The 24,936-nt window shown below is 46.2% G+C and overlaps 5 non-coding genes across 5 annotated transcripts; 3 read left to right on the top strand and 2 right to left on the bottom strand.

Annotated features, from left to right (window-relative positions):
- Nucleotides 1–7,720: 7,720 nt before the first annotated feature.
- On the bottom strand, nucleotides 7,721–7,810 carry trnap-ugg. The gene is given in 2 exon segments: nucleotides 7,721–7,756; nucleotides 7,775–7,810. It is a non-coding gene; the product is annotated as a tRNA-Pro (tRNA).
- Nucleotides 7,811–12,790: 4,980 nt separating this feature from the next.
- On the bottom strand, nucleotides 12,791–12,863 carry trnav-aac. Its single transcript has one exon. It is a non-coding gene; the product is annotated as a tRNA-Val (tRNA).
- A 3,516-nt stretch (nucleotides 12,864–16,379) lies between these two features.
- trnan-guu lies at nucleotides 16,380–16,453 on the top strand. The gene has a single exon. It is a non-coding gene; the product is annotated as a tRNA-Asn (tRNA).
- An 8,073-nt stretch (nucleotides 16,454–24,526) lies between these two features.
- On the top strand, nucleotides 24,527–24,599 carry trnav-uac. Its single transcript has one exon. It is a non-coding gene; the product is annotated as a tRNA-Val (tRNA).
- Nucleotides 24,600–24,693: 94 nt separating this feature from the next.
- trnar-acg lies at nucleotides 24,694–24,766 on the top strand. The gene has a single exon. It is a non-coding gene; the product is annotated as a tRNA-Arg (tRNA).
- Nucleotides 24,767–24,936: the final 170 nt, after the last annotated feature.

Raw genomic sequence — 24,936 nt, 5'->3', positions numbered from 1 at the left:
GTCCTTTCGTGCTGGTGTCAGTCTCTGTGTCTGAAACTCCGAGGTTATATGTTCCCAAAGCATTTAATTTATACCCTGGGGGACCACATCAGGGATATTGAGGTTGTGAAATTGTACACGTTATTATTAGAAATATATGAACAAAAAGATTACGATATTGTGTTCAGTGAAATAAAATATTATTTTTTGAGTGAGTGACCACTTTCCAAACACTGAACTGTGTTGATCACATTGGTCAGCTAACATTAACAGAAAGGATGCTGTCCACTCAGGAAACATGAGTCCCATCTCTAGATCTCAGATTGTTACAGTGATAACCCTCACACCACTGTGACCATTCAGTGATTCAGTTCCAATTGTCAGTGTGTTTCTCTGTGTGGGTCCACTGCACACTGAGATGTAGCTGCCTCTGTAACTGTGACCATTCAGTGATTCAGTTGCAATTGTCAGTGTGTTTCTCTGGGTGGTTCCACTGCACTCTGTGGTGTAGCTGCCTCTATCTGTGACCATTCAGTGATTCAGTTCCAATTGTCAGTGTGCTTATAGAACATAGAACATAGAACACTACAGCGCAGTACGGGCCCTTCGGCCCTCGATGTTGCGCCGACCTGTGAAACCATCTGAAGCCTATCTGACCTACACTATTCCATTTTCATCCATATGTCTATCCAGTGACCACTTAAATACCCTTAAAGTTGGCGAGTCTACTACTATTGCAGGCAGGGCGTTCCACACCCCTACTACTCTCTGAGTAAAGAAACTGCCTCTGACATCTGTCCTATATCTCTCACCCCTCAATTTAAAGCTATGTCCCCTCGTGTTGGTCATCACCATCCGAGGAAAAAGACTCTCACTGTCCACCCTATCTAACCCTCTGACTATCTTATATGTCTCTATTAAGTCACCTCTCAGCCTTCTCCTCTCTAACGAAAACAACCTCAATTCCCTGAGCCTTTCCTCGTAAGACCTTCCCTCCATACCAGGCAACATCCTAGTAAATCTCCTCTGAACCCTTTCCAAAGCTTCCACATCCTTCCTATAATGTGGTGACCAGAACTGCACGCAGTACTCCAGGTGTGGCCGCACCAGAGTTATGTACAGCTGCAGCATGACCTTGTGGTTCCGAAACTCAATCCCCCTGCTTATAAAGGCTAGCACACCATATGCCTTCTTAACAGCCCTATTAACCTGGGTGGCAACTTTCAGGGATTTATGTACCTGGATGCCGAGATCTCTCTGTTCATCTACACTACCAAGAATCTTGCCATTAGCCCAGTACTCTGCATTCCTGTTACTCCTTCCAAAGTGAACCACCTCACACTTTTCCGCATTAAACTCCATCTGCCACCTCTCAGCCCAGCTCTGCAGCTTATCTATGTCCCTCTGTATCCTATAACATCCTTCAGCACGATCCACAACTCCACCGACCTTCGTGTCATCTGCAAATTTACTAACCCATCCTTCTACACCCTCTTCCAGGTCATTTATAAAAATTACAAACAGCAGTGGCCCCAAAACAGATCCTTGCGGTACACCACTAGTAACTGAACTCCAGGATGAACATTTGCCATCAACCACCACCCTCTGTCTTCTTTCAGCTAGCCAATTACTGATCCAAACCGCTAAATCACCTTCAATTCCATACTTCCTTATTTTCTGCAATAGCCTACCGTGGGGAACCTTATCAAACGCCTTACTGAAATCCATATACACCACATCAACAGCTTTACCCTGATCCACCTGTTTGGTCACCTTCTCAAAAAACTCAATAAGGTTTGTGAGACATGACCTACCCTTCACAAAACCGTGTTGAGTATCGCTAATCAACTTGTTCTTTTCAAGATGATTATAAACCCTATCTCTTATAACCTTTTCCAACATTTTACCCACAACCGAAGTAAGGCTCACAGGTCTATAATTACCAGGGTTGTCTCTACTCCCCTTCTTGAACAAGGGGACAACATTTGCTATCCTCCAGTCTTCCGGCACTATTCCTGTCGACAAAGACGACATAAAGATCAAGGACAAAGGCTCAGCAATCTCCTCCCTGGCTTCCCAGAGAATCCTAGGATAAATCCCATCTGGCCCAGGGGACTTGTCTATTTTGACATTTTCTAAAATTGCTAACACCTCCTCCTTTTGAACCTCAATTCCATCTAGCCTGGTCGACTGAACCTGAGTGTTCTCCTCGACAACATTGTCTTTCTCCAGTGTAAACACTGACGAAAAATATCCATTTAATGCTTCCCCTATCTCCTCTGATTCCACACACAACTTTCCACTACTATCCTTGATTGGCCCTAATCTTACTCGAGTCATTCTTTTGTTCCTGATATACCTATAGAAAGCCTTAGGGTTTTCCTTGATCCTATCCGCCAACGACTTTTCGTGTCCTCTCCTCGCTCTTCTTAACTCTCCCTTTAGGTCCTTCCTGGCTAACTTGTAACTCTCAAGTGCCCTAACTGAGCCTTCATGTCTCATCCTAACATAAGCCTTCTTCTTCCTCTTGACAAGTGCTTCAACTTCCTTAGTAAACCACGGTTCCCTTGCTCGACAACTTCCTCCCTGCCTGACAGGTACATACTTATCAAGGACACGCAGTAGCTGTTCCTTGAAAAAGCTCCACATTTCGATTGTACCCATCCCCTGCAGTTTCCTTCCCCATCCTATACATCCTAAATCTTGCCGAATAGCATCATAATTGCCTTTCCCCCAGCTATAATTCTTGCCTTGCGGTATATACCTATCCCTGCCCATTGCTAAAGTAAACATAACCGAGTTGTGATCACTATCACCAAAGTGCTCACCTACATCTAAATCTAACACCTGGCCGGGTTCATTACCCAGTACCAAATCCAATGTGGCCTCGCCCCTTGTTGGCCTGTCTACATACTGTGTCAGAAAACCCTCCTGCACACACTGCACAAAAACTGACCCATCTATAGTACTCGAACTATAGTATTTCCAGTCAATATTTGGAAAGTTAAAGTCCCCCATAACAACTACCCTGTTACTCTCGCTCCTGTCAAGAATCATCTTTGCAATCCTTTCCTCTACATCTCTGGGACTATTCGGAGGTCTATAGACAACTCCCAACAGGGTGACCTCTCCTCTACTGTTCCTAACCTCGGCCCATACTGCCTCAGTAGACGAGTCCTCAAGCGTCCTTTCTACCGCCGTAATACTTTCCTTGATTAACAATGCCACCCCCCCCCCTCTTTTACCATCTTCTCTGTTCTTACAGAAACATCTAAATCCTGGAACCTGCAACAACCATTCCTGTCCCTGCTCTACCCATGTCTCCGAAATCGCCACAACATCGAGATCCCAGGTACCAACCCATGCTGCAAGCTCACCCACCTTATTCCGGATGCTCCTGGCGTTGAAGTAGACACACTTCAAACCAGCGTCCTGCTTGCCGGTGCCCTCTTTCGAACTTTTAACCCTATCCCTGATCTCACTACTCTCAACATCCTGTACACTGGGTCTACAATTTAGGTTCCACTGCACTCTGGGGTGTAGCTGCCTCTATCTGTGACCATTCAGTGATTCAGTTCCAATTGTCAGTGTGTTTCTCTGGGTGGGTCCACTGCACTCTGGGGTGTAGCTGCCTCTATCTGTGACCATTCCTTTATTTGATGTCAGTACGTTCTGTCTGAGCCTAAGTAGCAAATTTCAATGTCTCCAAAATCTGGAACTGTTTTAAGCGCAAAGTATGTGATCCCATATCTAAATCTGATTCAGCCCCTCAAACGAAGAAAATCTTTAGAACCATTGGAACCTCAGAAAACTCAGAGGCTGCAGCACATTGAAACTCAACACCTCAGAGAGCAGCATTAAAACATATACAGCTGTGAAAACTAATACCCCGTCTCTAACTGATACCGGCCGACCATCTGATACACAGACTGGCCAGACTGCTGGTTTAGCTCACTGGGCTAAATTGCTGGCTTGGAAAGCAGACCAAGCAGACCAAGCAGGCCACCAGTACGGTTCCATTCCCGTACCAGCCTCCCCGGACAGGCGCCGGAATGTGGCGACTAGGGGCTTTTCACAGTAACTTGATTGAAGCCTACTCGTGACAAAAAGCGATTTTCATTAATTTCATTCACTTAAACTGGGAGAGAGGCGGGGTGAGATGTGGAGGAAGAGAGAACTGGTCTGTGCGATGTGCTGCAAGAAGACAGGGTGAGAGAGAAAGAGGGTGGAAGGAGATAGAATGGGAGAGAAAGAGGGTGGGAGAAATAAAGAATAAAACGAGAGAAGGAGGTAGATTGTCTGAGAGAAAGGGTAGCAGAGAATGGAGCCGAGTGGGTGAGTGGATGAGGGAGGCAGATTGTGTGAGAAGGATGGTGTATAAAACACTGACATAATATCAGACATAAGTAAAGCAGAGAGCGACTGAGTGACTGAGGGAGTGGGAGAGGGAAAGAATGTGAGAGAAAGTTGGAGAGAAGTAAAGAGTGTGAGAGAACGTGTGAGAGACGGAAAGAGTGTGAGAGGTGAGAGAGAAAATGTGAGAGAGGGAAAAAGTGTGAGAGAGCGAAAGAATGTGAGAGAAAGTGGGAGCGAGGGAAAGAGTGTGGGAGAAAGTGTGAGAGAGGGAAAGAGCGTGAGAGAAAGTGGGAGAGAAGTAAAGAGTGGGAGAGAGGGAAAGAGTGTGAGAGAAAGTGTGAGAGAGGGAAAGAGTGTGTGAGGGAGCGAGGCATGCAGGGAGAGACAGAGGGAGGGTGAGTGTGTGAGAGAGGGATAGAGTGAGAGAGAGGGAGGGTGAGTGAGGTAGCGAACATGTCAGATGGAGAGAGTGTGAGAGGGGAGAATGTGTGAGAGAAAGACAGCACAACAGAGAGAGAGAGTGCAAAAGGGAGAGAGAGTGCGAGAGAGGGTTAGAGTGCGAGAGAGAGAGAGAGAGTGCGAGAGAGGGAAGGAAGTTAGAGTGCGAGAAAGGGAGAGAGAGAGTGCGAGAGAGGGAGGGAGTGTGATAGAGGGAGAGAGTGTGAGAGAGCGAGAGTGTGAGCGAGGGAGAGAGTGTGAGAGAGGGAGAATATATGAGAGATGGAGAGAGTGTGAGAGAGGGAGAGAATGGAAGGGAGAGATGGAGTGTGCTTGGAGATATGGGGAACTGGGTATATGTGGAAAACACAATATGGATTAATACATTTGCTGAGTAAACAAACTTGATCCTAAATTATAAAATCAAATACTGGATAAAGTAAATATCCTTCATGCAGTATTCCACTATTTAAGTTGTGAATAATTGACAGTGTGATAGGTCACTTATTGTGCAGAGCTGGAATAGAACTTGTCTTTCCCCAGTGAGAGGCCAGAAAGCAAACATGTGGCACAGCCGCTTTTAACAATAATTGCAATGCAACCTCAAAAAAGATAGACTTCCCTCTGATTATGAAATGTGCGTCTGTTTTTATTGGGTGGAACAGAGATGTTTTCAATATGAAAAGCACAGGCAGCGCCCAGCAATCAGACAGATTGGAACTTACAATGAAGTTGATGCTGTGAAGTAATGAGTCAGCTAAAGTTACATCTGACTCCAGCTTCTCCCTCTCAAACTGCAGGGTAAACTCTATCATATTGTGATGTGGAGATGCCGGCGTTGGACTGGGGTGAGCACAGTAAGAAGTCTTACAAAACCAGGTTAAAGTCCAACAGGTTTGTTTCAAACACGAGCTTTCGGAGCGCATCTCCTTCCTCAGGTGAATGGAGAGGTATCATCCAGAAACATTTATATAGACAAAGTCAGAGATGCCGGACAATGCTTGGAATGCGAGCATTTGCAGGTAATCAAATCATTACAGATCCAGAGAGAGGGATAATCACAGGTTAAAGAGGAACTGCTGTAAATAGTGATGTGCGACGAACTACAAATAATGACGTACTGACCATGGACCACAGTAAATAATGATATTCTACCCAGGGACCACTGTACTAATGATATACTACCGAGGGCCACTGTAAATAATGGCATACTACACAGGCAACATTGTAAATAAAGATATATCACCCAGTGACCACTGTAAATGATAATATAGTTTCCAGGGAGCACTGTTAATAATGAAATTCCACCCTAGGACATTGGTAAATAATGATGAACTTCACAGGACAACTGTAAATAATGATATAGTGCCAAGATACCACGGCAAATAATGATATACTACCCAGGGACCTCTGTAAATAATGATATACTACCCAGGGACCTCTGTAAATAATGATATACTACCCAGGGACCACTAGAAATAATGATGTAATATCCAGGACCACTGTAAATAACGAAATCACACGCTTGGACCGTTGCAAATAATGATGTACTACAACTGGGCCTCTGTAAATAATGGCATACTTCCCTGGGACAACTGATATAATAGAATAGTAGCCAGGGACCACTGTAAATAATGATACACTACCCAGGGACCACTGTAAATAATGATACACTACCCAGTGACCACTGTAAATAATGATATACTACACAGGGACCACTGTAAATAATGATATCCTACCCAGGGACCACTGTAAATTATGATAAACTACCCAGGGACCACTGTCAATAATGATATCCTACCCAAGGACCACTGTAAATAATGATATACTACCCAAGGACTACAGTAAATAATGATATACTGCCCAGGGGCCACTTAAATAATAGAATAGTAACCAGGGACACTGTATATAATGATATCCTACCCAGTGACCACTGTAAATAATGATATACTGCCCAGGGACCACTGAAATAATAGAATAGTAGTCAGGGACCACTGTAAATAATGATACACTACACAGGGACCACTGTAACTAATGATATACTACACAGGGACCACTGTAAATAATAATATACTACCCAGGGACCACTGTAAATAATGAAATTACACGCTGGGACCGATGTAAATAATGATGTAATATACAGGGGCCAGTGTAAAGAATGACATTTTACCCAGGGACCACTGGAAATAATGATATACTGGCCAGGGACCACTCTAAATAAGGATATACTATCCAGAGACCTCTGTAAATAACGAACCTACACGCTGTCTGGGGAGCGAAATGGCAGCTGTCGTTTCCAGTCAAGTGGACTCTTTGTCAAAGCTGGAGAACTGGAACTGGAGATTCAGACGATTGTGGGCGGGGGGGGGGGGGGGGGGGGGGGGGGGGGGGTGGTGGAGTGCTGTATTGGGCCTCGATGGAGGGCTAGCAATAGGTGGGAAATGACGAAAATGTCTCGGACAGAAAGAAAAAGGGAATGTAAATGAGGCTAATCAAGGCTATGAAAGGTGCTGATGGCGCATCAAGCGGTCAGAATGTGTTAATGGCAGAACAAAGGTAAGCAGTGCGTCAGAGAACAATTACAAACAGGGATCTGATTGCTGAAGTAGGATGGTATGGGCTGGGGCGAGGGGGGTAATGCTGAGGGTAAAACATATCAATGGAAGGGATGATAAGTTGATGGAAAAAACATGTGGTGGAGGGGGAAGTGAGAGTTCACAGTCTGAATGTGTTGAACTGATAAAAGGAAAGGGGCTGTCTGAGTCCACCAGAATTAGTCAATAGAAATGTGAATTCCCACACATAGACAAACTTCTCGGGAACGTATTGGTTCCATGCAGTTTGAGCTCAGCTTCTCAAAGCAAACCCAATGTGAATGAATCCCGCCATCGACGCCGCAAAGAAATGAAGAAAACATGCGGCTTGACCAACGGAAAACCGCATCGAAGGGCTCGTCCGGGATTTGAACCCGGGACCTCTCGCAAATTCCGACAGTGACACACCCAAAGCGAGAATCATACCCCTAGACCAACGAGCCCCGCGAAAAGAGCCAAAATACTGCACCATCTCAGGGAGTCAGGCGGCATTTGTGGACAGGACAACAAAGTTCGTCTTTCACCATCACCTTTCATTAAAACCGGGACAGGTTAGAAATGTGGGACGTCTTAACCAAGTGAATTACCGGAGGGAGGAAACAGAACAACAGGAAAGGGCTCTAATGGGGGGCAAGTCAGGAGAGATTAAATGAGAAGAGGCCTTGGGACCCTGGCCACAGAGTTAGGATGGCATCAAATCAGAGAAGAATGACACCACAGTATGAGGCCATTCCGGCCGCCGTGTCTGTGCCAGCTCTCTGTTAGCGCAATGGAAGAAACAATGAAACAAAAGATATGTCTGGAGGAGCTATCGATGGCAGATTGATCAGCAACTACCGCCCGGACACACCGAACAAGTGGAAACAAGATTGAAACCCAAATCTGCGATGTAAGGACACACAAAATGGGTGCAGCATTTACAGTGTGAAACTGCTGAACACACACTGAGTGTGAAAGCTGTATTGAGCCCAGTGGAAAGATGCGCTGCTGTTCCTCGAGTGGCTGTTGAGCTTCTTTGGAACATTTCACGACGCCGAGGTCCGGGAGGTCAGCGTTAAGATCCAGCTCTCCAGTCAGTTCAATTCTCCTCTTTGGCTCTGTGGATTAGATGGGTCACGTCCCTGTGGTTAACACAGATCTGGAGCATCAATTTTCTCCAAACGCACTCCAGCTCAGACACTGTCTCTCTCTCTCGAGCATCATCTGTGGGGAGAGAAACGACGTAACATCCCGAGTCCTGAGAAATCTTTTTCAGAGTGGGCCAATGTAAATCAACCCCGCCGTCAGCATCGCAAACAATTCATAATCTCTGACCTGGAATAAAGAGCCTGTCCTGGATTTAAACCCACGACCACTCCCATAGGCATTGATTGAAAATCCCTAAACGAGAACCAGACCTCGAGACCAAAGTGCACAAATTTATGACCGACATTAAGCAAAATATAACTTATGTTAATTTCGATATAATTTCTACATCTCACGGCTTTATATGTTGAGACATCTGTTAATTTAAGAAACAGCTGTCGCTTGCAGCAAGGGACCTGGCCTCTCAGACAGACCATCAGAATATGCAGCAACACAGTGAGGTTGTACGTTCCGCACGCGGAAGGCCCCCGGTTCGAAACCGGGCAGAAACATCGAACATTTAGCATTTCGTGTGAGAAAAGGTTGCACAATTATTGGGCACAAAACAAAACAATTCTGTTTCCTGAATGTCGCCGGAATCTCGTGTGTTCCAGGACTATGAGATCTCGTCTCACATGAGCCACTGAACTGTCCCTTTTTCATGTGTCAACCACAGGGACGTGACCCTCCTATTCCACAGAGCCCAAGTGGAGAATTGAACTGACTGGAGAACTGGATCTTAACGCTGACCTCCCGGACGTCGGACTTTGAATTGTTCCAAAGAAACTCAACAGACATTTGTTGCTTCCATTGATCTGACAGAGAGCTGGCACAGACACGGCGGGCGGAATGGCCTCAATCTGTGGTGTAATCATTCTCTGATTTGATGCGAACCTCCCCTTGTGGCCAGGAACCCAAGGCCTCTTCTCATTTAATCTCTCTTGACTTGCCCCCTATTAGAGCCCTTTCCTGTTGTTCTGTTTGCTCCCTCCGGGATTTCACTTGGTTAAGACGCCCTACATTTCTACCCTCTCCCGGTTTTAATGAAAGGTGATGGTGAAAGACGAGCTTTATTGTCCTTTCGACAAATGCCGCCTGACTCCCTGAGTTGTTCCAGTATTTTCCGCTTTCTCCGCAGATGCTAGAGTCACAGACAGACTCTCGGTGGTTGTGGCAAGGACTAAACAACATAACGGGCTACAAAGCGAAGCCGAGCAGTATCTCTGGCAGCAGCGCACCCCTCTCCGATGAACTTAATGCATTCTATGCTCGGTTTGAGCAGGTAACCAACAATCCGCGGTCGAGTGCCCCAGCAGCCCATAATTCACCCACCATCAAGTTTCCGAAGTCAGATTGGCCTTCCTGAAAGTGAACCCACGGAAGGCGATGGGCCCGGACGGGATCCCTGGTCGTGCACTCAGAGCCTGCGCATACCAGCTGGCAGAGGTATTCACAGACATCTTTAACCTATCCCTACTCCAGTCCGATGTCCCCACCTGCTTCTAGAAGACCACCATCATACCGGTACCAAAGAAGAACCAGGCAACATGCCTCAATGGCTACCGCCCGGTGGCCCTGACGTCACATGTAATGAAGTGCTTCGAGAGGCTGATCATGAAGCGCATCACCTCCATACTCCCGGAACGCCTTGACCCACTTCAATTCGCATACAGTCACAATCAGTCCACATCAGACGCCATTTCCCTGGCCCTACACTCATCCCTAGAGCATCTCGAAAACAAGGACTCCTACATCAGACTCCTATTTATTGACTACAGCTCCGCCTTCAACACCATAATCCCAGCCAAGCTCATATCAAAGCTCCAAAACCTAGGACTTGGCACTCCACTCTGCAACTGGATCCTTGACTTTCTGACCAACAGACCACAGTCAGTAAGAATGAACACCAACACCTCCTCCACAATAGTCCTCAATACCGGTGCCCCACAAGGCTGCGTGCTTAGCCTCCTACTCTACTCCCTGTACACACACGACTGCATGGCAAAACTTGGTTCCAACTCCATCTCCAAGTTTGCTGACGATACGACCATAGTGGGCCGGATCTCGAATAACGACGTGTCCGAATACAGGAGGGAGATAGAGAACCTAGTGGAGTGGTGTAACGACAACAATCTCTCACTCAATGCCAGCAAAACTAAAGAGTTGGTCATCGACTTCAGGAAGCAAAGTACTGTACAAACCCCAGTCAGCATCAACGGAGCCGAGGTGGAGATGGTGAGCAGTTTCAAATTCCTAGCGGTGCACATCACCAAAAATCTATCCTGGTCCACTCACGTCGACGCTATCACCAAGAAAGCACAACAGCGCCTATACTTCCTCAGGAAACCAAGAAAATTCGGCATGTCCACATTAACCCTTACCAACTTTTACAGATGCACTATAGAGAGCATCCTATCGGGCTGCATCACAGCCTGGTATGACAACTGCTCGGCCCAGGACCGCAAGGAACTTCAGAGAGTCGTGAATAGCGCCCAGTCCATCACACGAACCTGACTCCCATCCATTGATTCCATCTACACCTCCCGCTGCCGGGGAAAAGCGGGCAGCATAATCAAGGATCCCTCCCACCCAGCTTACTCACTTTTCCAACTTCTTCCATCGGGCAGGAGATTCAGAAGTCTGAGAACACGCACAAACAGACTCAAAAACAGCTTCTTCCCCACTTTCACCAGACTCCTAAATGACCCTCTTATTGACTGACCTCATTAACACTACACCCTGTATGCTTCAACCGATGCCAATGCTCATGTAGTTACATTGTATATCTTGTGTTGCCCTATTATGTATTCTCATGCATTTTCTTGAATTCTGTTTAATTCCCTTTTCTTCCATGTACTGAATGATCTGTTGAGCTGCTTGCAGAAAAATACTTTTCACTGTACCTCAGTACATGTGACAATAAACAAATCCAATCCAATCCAATCGAGATGTTAGATCGACTTTCGATGCCAATGACAATATGCTTCCGTACTTTTCGCGGGGTTCGTTGTTCTAGAGGTATGATTCTCACTTCGGGTGTTTCTGTGTTGGAAATTGTAAAAAGTGCCTGGTTCAAATCCCACGCGAGCCTTTTGATGAGGTTTTCTGTTCGTCAAGGGACATGTTTTCTTCATTTCTTGGCGGTGCAGACGGCGGGATTCATTCACATTGTGTTTGCTTTGAGAAGCTGAGCTCACACTGCAGGGAATCAAGGCATTTTCGAGAAAATCGAGACATTTTCGAAAAGCTTGCCTTGAGTAGACATTCACTTATGTCTATTGCATTATTCCGGTGGACTCAGGCAGCTCTCTGTCCCTTTCATTTTATTCAGGTCAACAACTTCAAACTGTGAACTCTCTCTTCCTCCTCCACCACCTGTTTATTTCCATCAACTTATTTTCATTCCTTCCATTGATATGTTTTACCCTCAGCATTGCCCCCTCCCCCAGCCCATACCATCCTACTTCAGCAATCTGATCCATGTTTGTTATTGTTCTCTGACACACTGCTTACCTTTGTTCTGCCATTAACACATTCTGACCTCTTGATGCGCCATCAGCACCATTCTTAGCCTTCACCCGAGGAAGGAGCTGTGCTCCGAAAGATCGTGTTTGAAACAAACCTGTTGGACTTTAACCTGGTGTTGTAAGACTTCTGACTGTGCACACCCCAGTCCAACGCCGGCATCTCCATATCATTTCTTAGCCTTGATTAGCCTCATTTACATACCCTTTTTCTTTCTGTCCGAGATATATTCGTCATTTTCCACCAATTGCAAGCCCACTATCGAGGCCCAATATATTCGTCATTTTTCACCTATTGCTAGCCCTCTATCGAGGCCCAATAGGGCACGCCCCCACCCCCACTCCCCACCCACCACCCACAAATTATGACTCTTCATAATTGACAATTATGTTTTTTTTAAATATTTGACCTCTTTGTGTTTTGGTGTGTAAAATGCTGCAGCCTAAATACCCTCCGTGTATAAGAAAGGAGGGGTAATTGCAAATCAACTTTGAGCCCTGTCGTACATTTAGACATGTTTGAAATGGTGATTAAATATGTTCATCTGCATCTGTAAACCCTGTGGTGGATGAACAAACTGCTAATATCCGAATCATGGTAAAATAGGGAAGGCTTTTCTTCCCCTGGCGTCTTGAATATTCCGTATTTCTGACTTTGTTACAGGAATTTTAATATCACATGAGAGACCAAATCTCATGTTGCTCGAACGTGCGAGATTGAGGAAGACAGGTATGTTGTGCAAACATTCGTCACACAAAATAAGAAGCACGCAATGTTTCTGCCTGGTTTCGAACCGGGGACTTTTCGCGTGTTAGGCGAATGTGATAACCACTACACTACAGAAACTGCTGCGAGCATCGCAATCAGTGGCCCTGTGCAATGTTGAACCTCAATGTATTGTTGCAGTTTCTAATGGTTCCGCTGAGAGGCCATGTAACTTATTGGAAGAAGCCGTTTCTTTAAAACTGATGTCTCAACTTATCAAAGGATCAGATATTGAATTTTGCTGAACTGGAGATAAGTTATGTTTTGCTTGAAGTTAAATTGAGAGGGCAGGGCTTTCATAAGTAACCACAGCTGAAAGGAGAATTGATGATGCCCTGCTCACTTTGCTCGCACGGTTCGGCTGAGAGGCCATGTCACTTCTTACAAGAACACGACTATTTCTTTAAAACAGATGTCTAAACCTACAAGCCAGTAGAAGAACCTATATTGAACTGAAGAATTTGTTCAGCAAATCTCTAACGGCGAAATGCTCTCTTCTATTATTAATGCAGCATTCTGAAATCCTACTGAAAAAAGCAACCGACTTTACACAATATTTGTTTCGTTATTCAATGCTTGAGTTGAGTTTAAGAATTGACAATTATGTGTTTCTTATATTTGACCTCTTTGTGTTTTGGTGTGTAAAATGCTGCAGCCTCAATACCGTTCATGTAGAAGAAAGGAGGGGTAATTGTAAATCAACTTTGAGCCTGGATTCCCACACTGGCTTTTCCTGTTTCTCCATCAGGAAGACGGTTTTTTCTTTCCCAAAGCTGATTCAGTTAAGTCTCTGGCATTTCCTCTAAGTCAGTTACAGTATCGTTTGTGTCTGTCCTTTTGAGTACACATTACTTTCAGACATCCTTCAATCTGGCCTGTTGCATTTGCTGATCCCAATGCCATCTACTCTGCATTGGAGAGACTAAATGCCGACTGGGTGACCGCTTTGGAAAACACCTTTGTTCCATCGACAAGCTGGTGGCAGACTCTCCTGTCGCTTCCTATTTGAACTAACTGTCCTGCTCTCATGTCCACATGTCCGATCTTGGCCTGCTGCAATGTTCCCATGTAGCTCAGCACAACACCGAGGAACAGCCCCCATCCTCTGAATAGGCATTTGAGAAACGTTTGCACAATTATTGGGCACAAAATAATTCTGTTTCCTGAATGCTGCTGGAATCTCGTGTGTTCCAGGACTATGAGATTTCGTCTCACGTGAGCCATGAAACTGAATTGAACATTAAGGCCCAAGCACTGAATTTTCGGCAGGCAATGAGAGGTGAAGAGTTTCCATATCTTGGCACAGCTCGGATATTATCTGCTAGTTCATCCACAACAGAATTTCAGCGATTTACAAATGAACACATTTAATCACCATCTGAAACATGTCTAAATGTATGACAAATGCAACTTACTGCGGATGCTTCAAACGGAAACTAAAACAGAAAATACTGGACAATCTCAGCAGGTCTGACAGCCTCTGGGGAGCGAAATGACAGCTCTTGTTTCCAGTCAAGTGGACTCTTTGTCAAAGCTGGAGAACTGGAATTGGAGATTCAGACGATTGTGGGTGGGGGGTGGGGGTGGTGGAGTGCTGTATTGGGCCTCGGTAGAGGGCTAGCAATAGGTGGGAAATGACGAAAATGTCTCGGGCAGAAAGAAAGAGGGAATGTAAATGAGGCTAATCAAGGCTATGAAAGGTGCTGATGGCGCATCAAGCGGTCAGAATGTGTTAATGGCAGAACAAAGGTAAGCAGTGTGTCAGAGAACAATTACAAACAGGGATCTGACTGATCAAGTAGGATGGTATGGGCTGGGGGGAGGTGGGCAATGCTGAGGGTAAAACATATCAATGGAAGGGATGATAAGTTGATGGAAAAAACACGTGGTGAAGGGGGAAGTGAGAGTTCACAGTCTGAAGTTGTTGAACTGATAAAATGAAAGGGGCAAAGAGCTGTCTGAGTCCACCAGAATTAGTCAATAGAAATGTGAATGCCCACACATAGACAAGCTTCTCGGGAACGTATTGGTTCCATGCAGTTTGAACACAGCTTCTCAAAGAAAACCCAATGTGAATCCCGACGTCTCCGCCGTAAAGAAACGAAGAAAATGCGGCTTGATCAACGGAAAACGTCATCGAAGGGCTCGTCTGGGATTTGAACCCGGGACCTCTCGCAAATTCCGACTGCGACACACCCAAAGCGAGAATCATACCCCTAGATCAACGAGTCCCGCGAAAAACACCAAAGCATACTGTCATTGCCATCGAAAATCAATCTAACATCTGCGGAGAACGCCAAAAGTACTGCAACATCTCAGGGACTCAGGCGGCATTTGTCGACAGGACAACAAAGTTCGTCTTTCACCATCACCTTTCATTAAAACCGGGACAGGTTAGAAATGTGGTACGTCTTAACCAAGTGAATTACCGGAGGGAGGAAACAGAACAACAGGAAAGGGCTCTCATGGGGGGCAAGTCAGGAGAGATTAAACACAAATCTGCGATGTGAGGACGCACAAAATGGGTGCAGAACGTTTCGAACCGGGAACCATTCGCGTGTAAAGCAAATGTGATAACCACTACACTACATAGACAAGCTTATCGGGAACGTATTGGTTTCCTGCAGTTTGAGCTCAGCTTCTCAAAGCAAACACAATGTGAATGAATCCCGCCGTCTACGCCGCAAAGAAATGAAGAAAACATGCGGCTTGACCAAGGGAAACTCTCATCGAAGGGCTCGTCCGGGATTTGAACCCGGGACCTCCCGCCGAGATTGGTCATCATTAACATATTGACGATGAAGAAAGAGGAGATCTCAGGACGATATCTGGGGGCTGCCAACAAGTCTAAAAAGAATTGTTACCTCAATATAAACGCGCTCAGTGTTGAGGATGGAGCGGTCTATTACTGTGCAATGAGCACAGTGTCAGAAAGCAGCTACAACCACGTACGAAAGCCTCAGAGAGTATTTTCAATTCCAGTAAATTTGCGTTCCTGCCCTTGTACCGGAGGATGGTTTGATCTCGATTCAGAAAAATACTCAGGTCTATTTCTCCACAATTGCATTGCCGTCTCTGTCCTTGAAAAGGTCAATAGAGGAGCCGTTTCGGATTCGTGAGTTTAATCAGCATGTCGCGATGCACAGTAAATTTAAGCTTGGAATATCCACTTCCGAGCAGCAGGAATGAAAGTTCTCAGATGTGGGGATAATAAAATCTTCCAGGACCGTTAACTTAGGTCGACCTTATGCCAATGAGTCTGAGCCCCTAGTCGTCTTCAGCGGAACATCGACTTTCCGATCGAAAATACATCAAATCTATGTTGTCACTTCCTGCTTTCTGTTATGGAGGTTCCCGGATAAGGGACGTGTTTCAAAGAAAGTGTGATGCTGTCCAAGTGAGTTCTGTAAAATCCACGGGTCTGTGATGATTCCACGTCTCACAAATGTCCATGCCCGCGGGACCATGTGTCCGCTCCTTCCAGATATTTTCCGCACTGCCTCAGGGGACCAATATTACCAGCATTCTCATTCGGTCCCTGGCAATCAGAGGATTGGCCGTCACTGTTGAAATGCACAGAGTTGTGATCCTGTTGTCGTCTCCGTGGCGCAGTCGGTTAGCGCGTTCGGCTGTTAACCGAAAGGTTGGTGGTTCGATCCCACCCAGAGACGAATTGTTGTTCCACTCCTGGATGATATATTTTTAGGGGCTGTTTAGGACAGGGCTAAATTTCTGGCTTTGAAAGCAGACCAAGCAGGCCAGCAGCACGGTTCGATTCCCGTAACAGCCTCCCCGAACAGGCGCCGGAATGTGACGACGAGGGGATTTTCAGAGTAACTTCATTTGAAGCGGACTCGTGACAATAAGCGATTTTCCTGTTCTGATAACACGTACCGTGAACCGGCTGCGGCATGGAGTTGCCTCTATCGCTGTAATATCCTTCATAGCGCCGAGCTGGGGAATAGCTCAACGATGCTGTGTCTCCCTCAATAACTCAGGAAATTGTGACACCTCCTCACGGACCTGCTAACAGACGAATGTTGAGCAGGAGTTGGCTATTCATCCGCTTGAGCCTTCTCCAACATTCAATAAGTTCGTGACAGATGCGAACGTGACCTCAGATTCACATTTCACCTACGCTGGATAACCTTTGATTACCTTTTCAGTTGAGAATCCAGCCACATCTGTCTTAAAATCTTCAATGGGCCTATCTCAGCGGTCTCTGGAGAAGAATCCCTCAGAAAAAAAGTCCAAAGATCTACATAACCGGGCCGGGTCGAGCAGTATCTCTGGCCATGATGTGGAGATGCCGGCGCTGGACTGGGGTGAGCACAGTAAGAAGTCTTACAACACCAGGTTAAATGATTCTGTTTTGTGATTCACCTGAGGAAGGAGCTGCGCTCCGAAAGCTCGTGTTTGAAACAAACCTGTTGGACTTTAACCTGGTGGTGTAAGACGTCTTACTGTATCTGTGGCAGCAGCGCATCCCTTCCCGATGAACTTAATGCATTCTATGCTCGGTTTGAGCAGGAAACCAACAATCCGCTGTCGAGTGCCCCAGCAGCCCTTAATTCACCCATACCCACCATCACAGTTTCCGAAGTCAGATTGGCCTTCCGGAAAGTGAACCCACGGAAGGCGACGGGCCTGGATGGGATCCCTGGTCGTGCACTCAGATCCTGCACATACCAGATGGCAGAGGTATTCACAGACATCTTTAACCTATCCCTACTCCACTCCGAGGTCCCCACCTGCTTCAAGAAGACCACCATCATACCGGTACCAAAGAAGAACGAGGCAACATGCCTCAATGGCTACCCTCCGGCGGCCCTGACATCAGTTGTAATGAAGTGCTTCGAGAGGCTGATCATGAAGCGCATCACCTCCATACTCCTAGAACGCCTTGACCCACTTCAATTCGCATACCGTCGCAACCGGTCAACATCAGACGGCATATCCCTGGCCCTACACTCATCCCTAGAGCATCTCGAAAACAAGGACTCCTACATCAGACTCCTATTTATTGACTACAGCTCCGCCTTCAACACCATAATCCCAAAAATCGCGGGTTCGAATCCCGCCCGTGCCTCGGTGCTAATCCATTCAAAGTCCTCTGTAATGTTTCATTGTCTCGCAAACACTTGCAGCATGAAATATCATTCACCTATTTTCTTCATAGGACATTTCACCTTCAGCTAATGAAAATAATTCCAGACAATTTGGTCTCTGAAAAAAGCGATGTTCAGAGCAGTTCCCCTTTTGTACCTTCTTCGTCAGAACCAAAATAAAGAAAACGTGTCTGTTGAGCCCTGCTATTATTCTGAGTTCAAACCTCCGCATGTCCACCAAAGTCTTGGCATTCTTTCGACTTCGTCGCATCCATGGTGTGAACCGAGAAATCCAGGGATGATTTGCACAGATTAAGCATCGTTTTTTGATTAGAAATACCTATAGTGACAAAGATAGTGTATAAACAGCTGAAATTTAGATTTCTGTCTTGGTTTCCCGCTCTGATATGCATTGCAGTCAACACTGAATCCACTCAACAGCCGAATTCTAACACGGAGTAAACCGATTCCGGCAGCAGAGGGCGCCAAATTCAAGCACGGGCGTCAGAAACTCACCTGTTGGTGTCGGCCAAGCCGATAGGATGGGAGGCGAGTGATGTCACAATAGACCCTCTCCCTGCACTGCACTAAGTTCCCTCTCTCCGACACAATCCCTGACTCAGTCCAGTCCAGTTCAGTGAGAGAGATTCAGTCAGACATGGTTGTGATAATACTGGCAGCGCTTTGGCACAGTAAGTAGTTATAGTGCTAATTAAACCAGATTAGCATATTAATACACATAGGCTATGTGTAATTAACGATTGGGAATGTCTATGAAGTGCCTGCATCAGAGGTCCCAGAAAATGCCGCAGATACAAGCAAATTTGTATCAACTCTGTTTAAACTCAGGGCGGCACGGTGGCGCAATGGTTGGCACTGCTGCCTCATTGCACTGAGGACACGGGTTCGATCCCGGTCCCAGATCACTGTCCGTGTGCTGTTTGAACATTCTCACTCCCACAACCTAGATGTACAGGCTCAGTGGAGTCGCCACGCTAAAAAGCACCTCTTAATTGAACAAACTCTAACTTTATAAAGGAACAACAATCTGTTCATTTCAGTCCTTCACTTTCGCAGCCGGCAATGTTCAATCCAGTAGCTCAGTCACCAGTGACAATAACAGTCTCAGAAGGGGCTTCGGTGAAGTTAAATTGCCAATATAAAGGCCCCAACATGTACAAAATGCAATGATATCAGGAGAAACCGACACAGCCACCGAGATGGATTATCACCAACACCTTAGTAATGAAGAAAGATGTGGGTTCAGGACGATATCTGGCGTTTGCTGACAAATCTAAACAGAACGGTTACCTCAGTATAAGCGCATTCGATGTGGAGGACGGGGTGGTCTATTACTGCTCACTGAGAAACAGTGTTCGAGAAAACCTAAAGCCCCGTACATAACCCTGAGTGAGTGTTTACAGCATCACTGAGGTTCCTTTCCGAGAAGGAATTGATCCCAGGCTCAGGCAAGCAATCATGTCTATTTACCGGACATGTCTCTGTCCTTGTGTAGATCAAGAGAGGAATAGTTTTGGGAAATCTTGAGAGCTATGGTTGAAAATATCAGCCATGATTGCATGGCAGAGCGGACTCGATGGGCCAAGTGACCTTATTCTGCTCCTATGTCTAATAGTCTTATGGTCTTATTATGGTCTATCATACCGCAAATTGTATTGTAACTTTAAAACCAGAATATCTACCTACCGGCAGAGGGTGGCACTCAACTGAGGAGATGGACGAAAATCATGGCCTGCTCTTGCAGAAAGTCCAAGGACAAAGACTCCTCTTTACCTCTTCTTTTAACGCAAAGCAGAATGGATCAATACGTGCTGCGGTACAAAATGTACAAGGTACTTAATGGGCGGCACTGTGGCTCAGTGGGTTGCTCTGCTGCCTCATGCTCCTAGGACCAGCGTTCGATTCCCGGCTTGGTTCTCTATCTGTGCGGAGTCTGCACGTCCTCCCCGTGTCTCCGTGGGTTTCCTCCGGGTGCCCCGGTTTCCTCCCTCAAGACCCGAAAAGACGTGCTGTTAGGTGAATTGGACATTCTGAATTCTCCCTCTGTGTACCTGAACAGGGGCCGGAGTGTGGTGACTCGGGAATTTTCACAGTAACTTCATTGCAGTGTTAATGTAAGCCTACTTATGACACTAGTGAAGATTATTATTACGACAATGTACGCTTAATGTATAATAACCGCCGAGCAACATGAGAATTACTATCAGTTGGGACATGGGAAGCACATGATGCCAGGTTTAGACTTTAATTGAAATCAATTTTTCGATCGAAAATACCTGAAATTTCTGTTGACACGACATGTCTTCTGTTCGATTCCCACGCAGATCAGGGACAGACTTCGCCCATTTATGTTATGAAGAGACGTTGCATAGTTTTGGGTGTACAAGATTATGAGGGGAATGGCAGGGTGGATAGGGAGCAGTTGTTCCCCTTAGCTGAAGGTGTAGCCACCTAAGATGGACACTGGGCTACCAAAATGGAGAACTGCTAAGGCTGTAGGGAGAAAACAGTTTTAGCCAGGACAAGCAGTTTGCAAAAGGCTAATTAGCATTCTGCACATATCGAAACCAGTTTATGGCCAGGTGCAAGATCTCAACCAAAGGTGTAAATGGCAACAACGCTTTGCATATTAATGAGGTGATCCAGATCTGGGCCCACACAATAGAAACATTTGAGTTTGAATGGATACTTTGAGTGGACGCCCAGACGAAACGGCACCAGAAGTATCCATCACAAAAGACCCATAGAGACCGCCCCACCCATCGAGAAGAGACCCTCAGATTGGGGGATTTGTAAGATATCGATTGAGAAATGACCCAATCGATACATGGCAGGTAAAGGCCCGCCCCGAAGAGGCACGGACATTGGGGGACCTATAAAGGTAGACCCCGCACATGGTTCTGTCTGTTTGCTCCGGCTCCACTGCTGTTGTTGCTCCGGCTTGCTGTTGACTCCGGCCCAGATCTGCTGTTTTTTGCTCTGGCTCCGCTTCTGACTCCGACTCCAGCCTCCAGATCCTGTCTTTCATCACCGGCCATTGAGCACCAGCCATCATTCAGTAAGTGCCAAAACGACGCCCGCTACGTGAACCCGGCATTGCTTATACTCTAGCCGACTATTAGAGAACAGAAGGTGCAGTCCTGAAAGGAACAAAGGCCTTGTCCCCTGACCTTGCTGGTTCCTACTTAGATAAGTATTTAGTCGTTTAATAGTAGAAATAAGTATTAGTCTTTAGCGTATGCATGCGTATTTATTATATTTGTATAATAAATATCAATCGTTTGAACTTACTAATCGGTGTATAGTTTTATTACTTTGAACCTGACCTTGATATACTTGTGAGGTGTCTAAATACGGCACCTGGCGACTCCGAGCTGAAATTACATACACAGAGCTGTAGTAGTGTTAAGCACACGGCCTTTAAACGGAGGCGTGTTAATACACTCCAATAAACGCGTAATACACTCAAGTAAAACGTGCAACAAAGGGTCAGTTACGGGGGGACACAAGTTCAAGGTGAGGGGCAGGAGGTTATGGTGAATTTGAGGAAAATCGTATTTAGCCAGAGGATGGTGACTGTCTGGAGTAAACTAGGTGGGAGGGTGGTAGAGGCAGTGTGCTTCACATCCATTAAATAGTACCTGGCTGAACACATGGCACGTCTTCACATTCAAGGCTATGGAACGCGTGCTGACAAATGAGGTCCTGTAGTTAGTCCTGTATTTTTCACATGTTGGTGCAGACTCGATTGACCGGAAGGCCTCATCTGAAATGGTGGTTCTGTGTATCTGGGATTCTGAGTGCTATAACATTCCTGGCGCTATAATAATTCCGCGAGTGACAAACTTCCAGGATTTCTACGTATATATTTATGTCCAGGTATTGGCTGCCCAATTTTACTGGCCTTGTCTTTCACTGGCGTGTCACTGGCAATCAGAGGAATGCATTTCTCTGCTGCAATAAAGCAAGATGTGATAACGTTGTGATAACAAGTACCGTGAGCCGGCTGCGGTATTGGGACCGCCGCACCATTGAGGCCTGCTGGACCTCTCGCAAATTCCGACAGCGAGACACCCAAAGCGAGAATCATACCCCGAGATCAACGCGCCCCGCGAAAAGAGTCAAAGCATACTGTCATTGCCATCGAAAATCAATCTAACATCTGCGGAGAACGCCAAAAGTACTGCAACATCTCAGGGACTCAGGCGGCATTTGTCGACAGGACAACAAAGTTCGTCTTTCACCGTCACCTTTCATTAAAACCGGGACAGGTTAGAAATGTGGTACGTCTTAACCAAGTGAATTACCGGAGGGAGGAAACAGAACAACGGGAAAGGGCTCTAATAGGGGGAAAGTCAGGAGAGATTAAATGAGAAGAGGCCTTGGGACCCTGGCCACAGAGTTAGGATGGCATCAAATCAGAGAATAATGACACTACAGTATGAGGCCATTCCGGCAGCCGTGTCTGTGCCAGCTCTCTGTTAGCGCAATGGAAGAAACAAAGAAACAAAAGATATGTCTGGAGGAGCTATCGATGGCATATTGATCAACAACTACCGCCCGGACACAAAGAACAAGTGGAAACAAGATTGAAACCCAAATCTGCGATGTAAGGACACACAAAATGGGTGCAGCATTTACAGTGTGAAACTGCTGAGCACACACTGAGTGTGAAAGCTGTATTGAACCCAGTGGAAAGATGCGCTGCTGTTCCTCGAGTGGCTGTTGAGCTTCTTTGGAACATTTCACGACGCCGAGGTCCGGGATGTCAGCGTTAGGATCCAGCTCTCCAGTCAGTTCAATTCTCCACTTTGGCTCTGTGGATCAGATGGGTCACGTCCCTGTGGTTAACACAGATCTGGAGCATCAATTTTATCCAAACGCACTCCAGCTCAGACACTGTCTCTCTCGAGCATCATCTGTGGGTGGGGGGGGGGGGTGGGGGGGGGGGGGTGGGGGGGGGGGGGTGGGGGGGGGGGGGTGGGGGGGGGGGGGTGGGGTGGGGGGGGGGGGTGGGGGGGGTGGGGGGTATGGGAGGGGGAGGGCAGATGACAATGAGGAACAAGGGGCGGATTTCCCAAGAGGGATGCGATTGGCTAGGGGAATGGGGAATTTAGCATTGACTAAATATCCCTAAACGAGAAACAGGCCTCGAGTCCAAGAGCACAAATTTAGGACCGACATTAAGCAAAATATAACTTATGTTAATATCGATATAATTTCTACATCTCACGGCTTTATATGTTGAGACATCTGTTAATTTAAGAAACAGCTGTCGCTTGCAACAAGGGACCTGGCCTCTCAAACAGACCATCAGAATCTGCAGCAACACACTGAGGTTGTACATTCCGCACGTCGATTGATGGCCGGCGGTTTCTGTAGTGTAGTGGTTATCACATTCGTCTCACTCCCGAAAGGTCCCCGATTCGAAACCGTGCAGAGACATCGCATGCTTCTCATTCTGTGTGACGAATGTTTGCACAACATACCTTTCTTCTTCAATCTCGCACGTTCGAGGAACATGAGATTTGGTCTCTCATGAGATTTTAAAATTCCTGCAACAATGTCAGAAATACGGAATATTCAAGACGCCAGGGGAAGAAAAGCATTCCCTATTTTGCCACGATTCGGATGTTAGCAGTTTGTTCATCCACCACAGAATCTTATGGGTTTACAGATGCAGATGAACATATTCACAGTCCAAAGATATGCGGGTGAAGTGGGAAGAGTGATTTCACGGTGCGAATTTGTTGAGCGTACTGTAAAATCCGCAAGGCTGTACCGTGCCTATTCGGAGGTTGGGGTGCTGTTCCTCGGCGTTGTGCTGAGCTACATGGGAATATTGCAGCAGGCCAAGATCGGACATGTGGACATGAGAGCAGGACAGTGAGTTCAAATAGCAAGCGACAGGAGAGTCTGCCACCAGCTTGTCGATGGAGCGAAGGTGTTTTGCAATGTGGTCACCCAGTCGGCATTTAGTCTCTCCAATGCAGAGTAGATGGCATTGGGATCAGCAAATGCAACAGGCCAGATTGAAGGATGTCTTATAGTAATGTGTACTCAAAAGGACAGACACAAACGATACTGTAACTGACTTAGAGGAAATGCCAGAGACTTATCTGAACCAGCTTTGAGAAAGAAAAACGGTCTTCCTGATGGAGAAACAGGAAAAGCCAGTGTGGGAATCCAGGCTCAAAGTTGATTTACAATTACCCCTCCTTTCTTCTACATGAACGGTATTTAGGCTGCAGCATTTTACACACCAAAACACAATGAGGTCAAATATAAGAAACACATAATTATCAATTCTTAAACTCAACTCAAGCATTGAATAACGAAACAAATATTGTGTAAAGTCGGTTGCTTTTTTTCTGTAGGATTTCAGGATGCTGCATTAATAATAGAAGAGAGCATTCCGCCGTTAGCGATTTGCTGAACAAATGCTTGAGTTCAATATAGGTTCTTCTTCTGGCTTGTAAGTTTAGATATCAATTTTTAAGAAACAGTCTTGTTCTTGTAAGAAGTGACATGGCCTCTCAGCCGAACCATGCGAAGCTGCAACATGGCAGTTGAGTTGAAGGTGACACAGGTCCGTTGGCGTCTGTGTTGCCAGCTGTTTCTGTAGTGTAGTGGTTATCACATTCGCTTTACACGCGAATGGTCCCCGGTTCGAAACCGGGCAGAAACATCTGGTGCTTCCAGTTTAGTCTGTTGCTAAATATTACCTCGATCTCGTAACTGGTCTTCATCATCGAGGAATAGCAAAAGCCTATAACTGCTGTGGGCCAGTGGCGCAATGGATAACGCGTCTGACTACGAATCAAGAGATTCCAGGTTCGACTCCTGGCTGGCTCGCAGTTCCTAGTTTTGGCGTCCCCTTTAGTTCAGTGGGTTGGACAGCTGGTTCCCGATGCAGAGCAAAGTTAGCAGGGCATCATCAATTCTCGTTTCAGCTGTGGTTACTTTTGAAAGCCCTGCCCTCTCAATTTAACTTCAAGCAAAACATAACTTATCTCCAGTTCAGC

This window comes from Scyliorhinus canicula, unplaced genomic scaffold, assembly GCF_902713615.1.
Source record: "Scyliorhinus canicula unplaced genomic scaffold, sScyCan1.1, whole genome shotgun sequence".
NCBI lineage: Eukaryota > Metazoa > Chordata > Chondrichthyes > Carcharhiniformes > Scyliorhinidae > Scyliorhinus > Scyliorhinus canicula.
The sequence above is the reverse complement of the archived record's forward strand: the minus strand, read 5'-3'. Positions and strand labels throughout refer to the sequence as shown.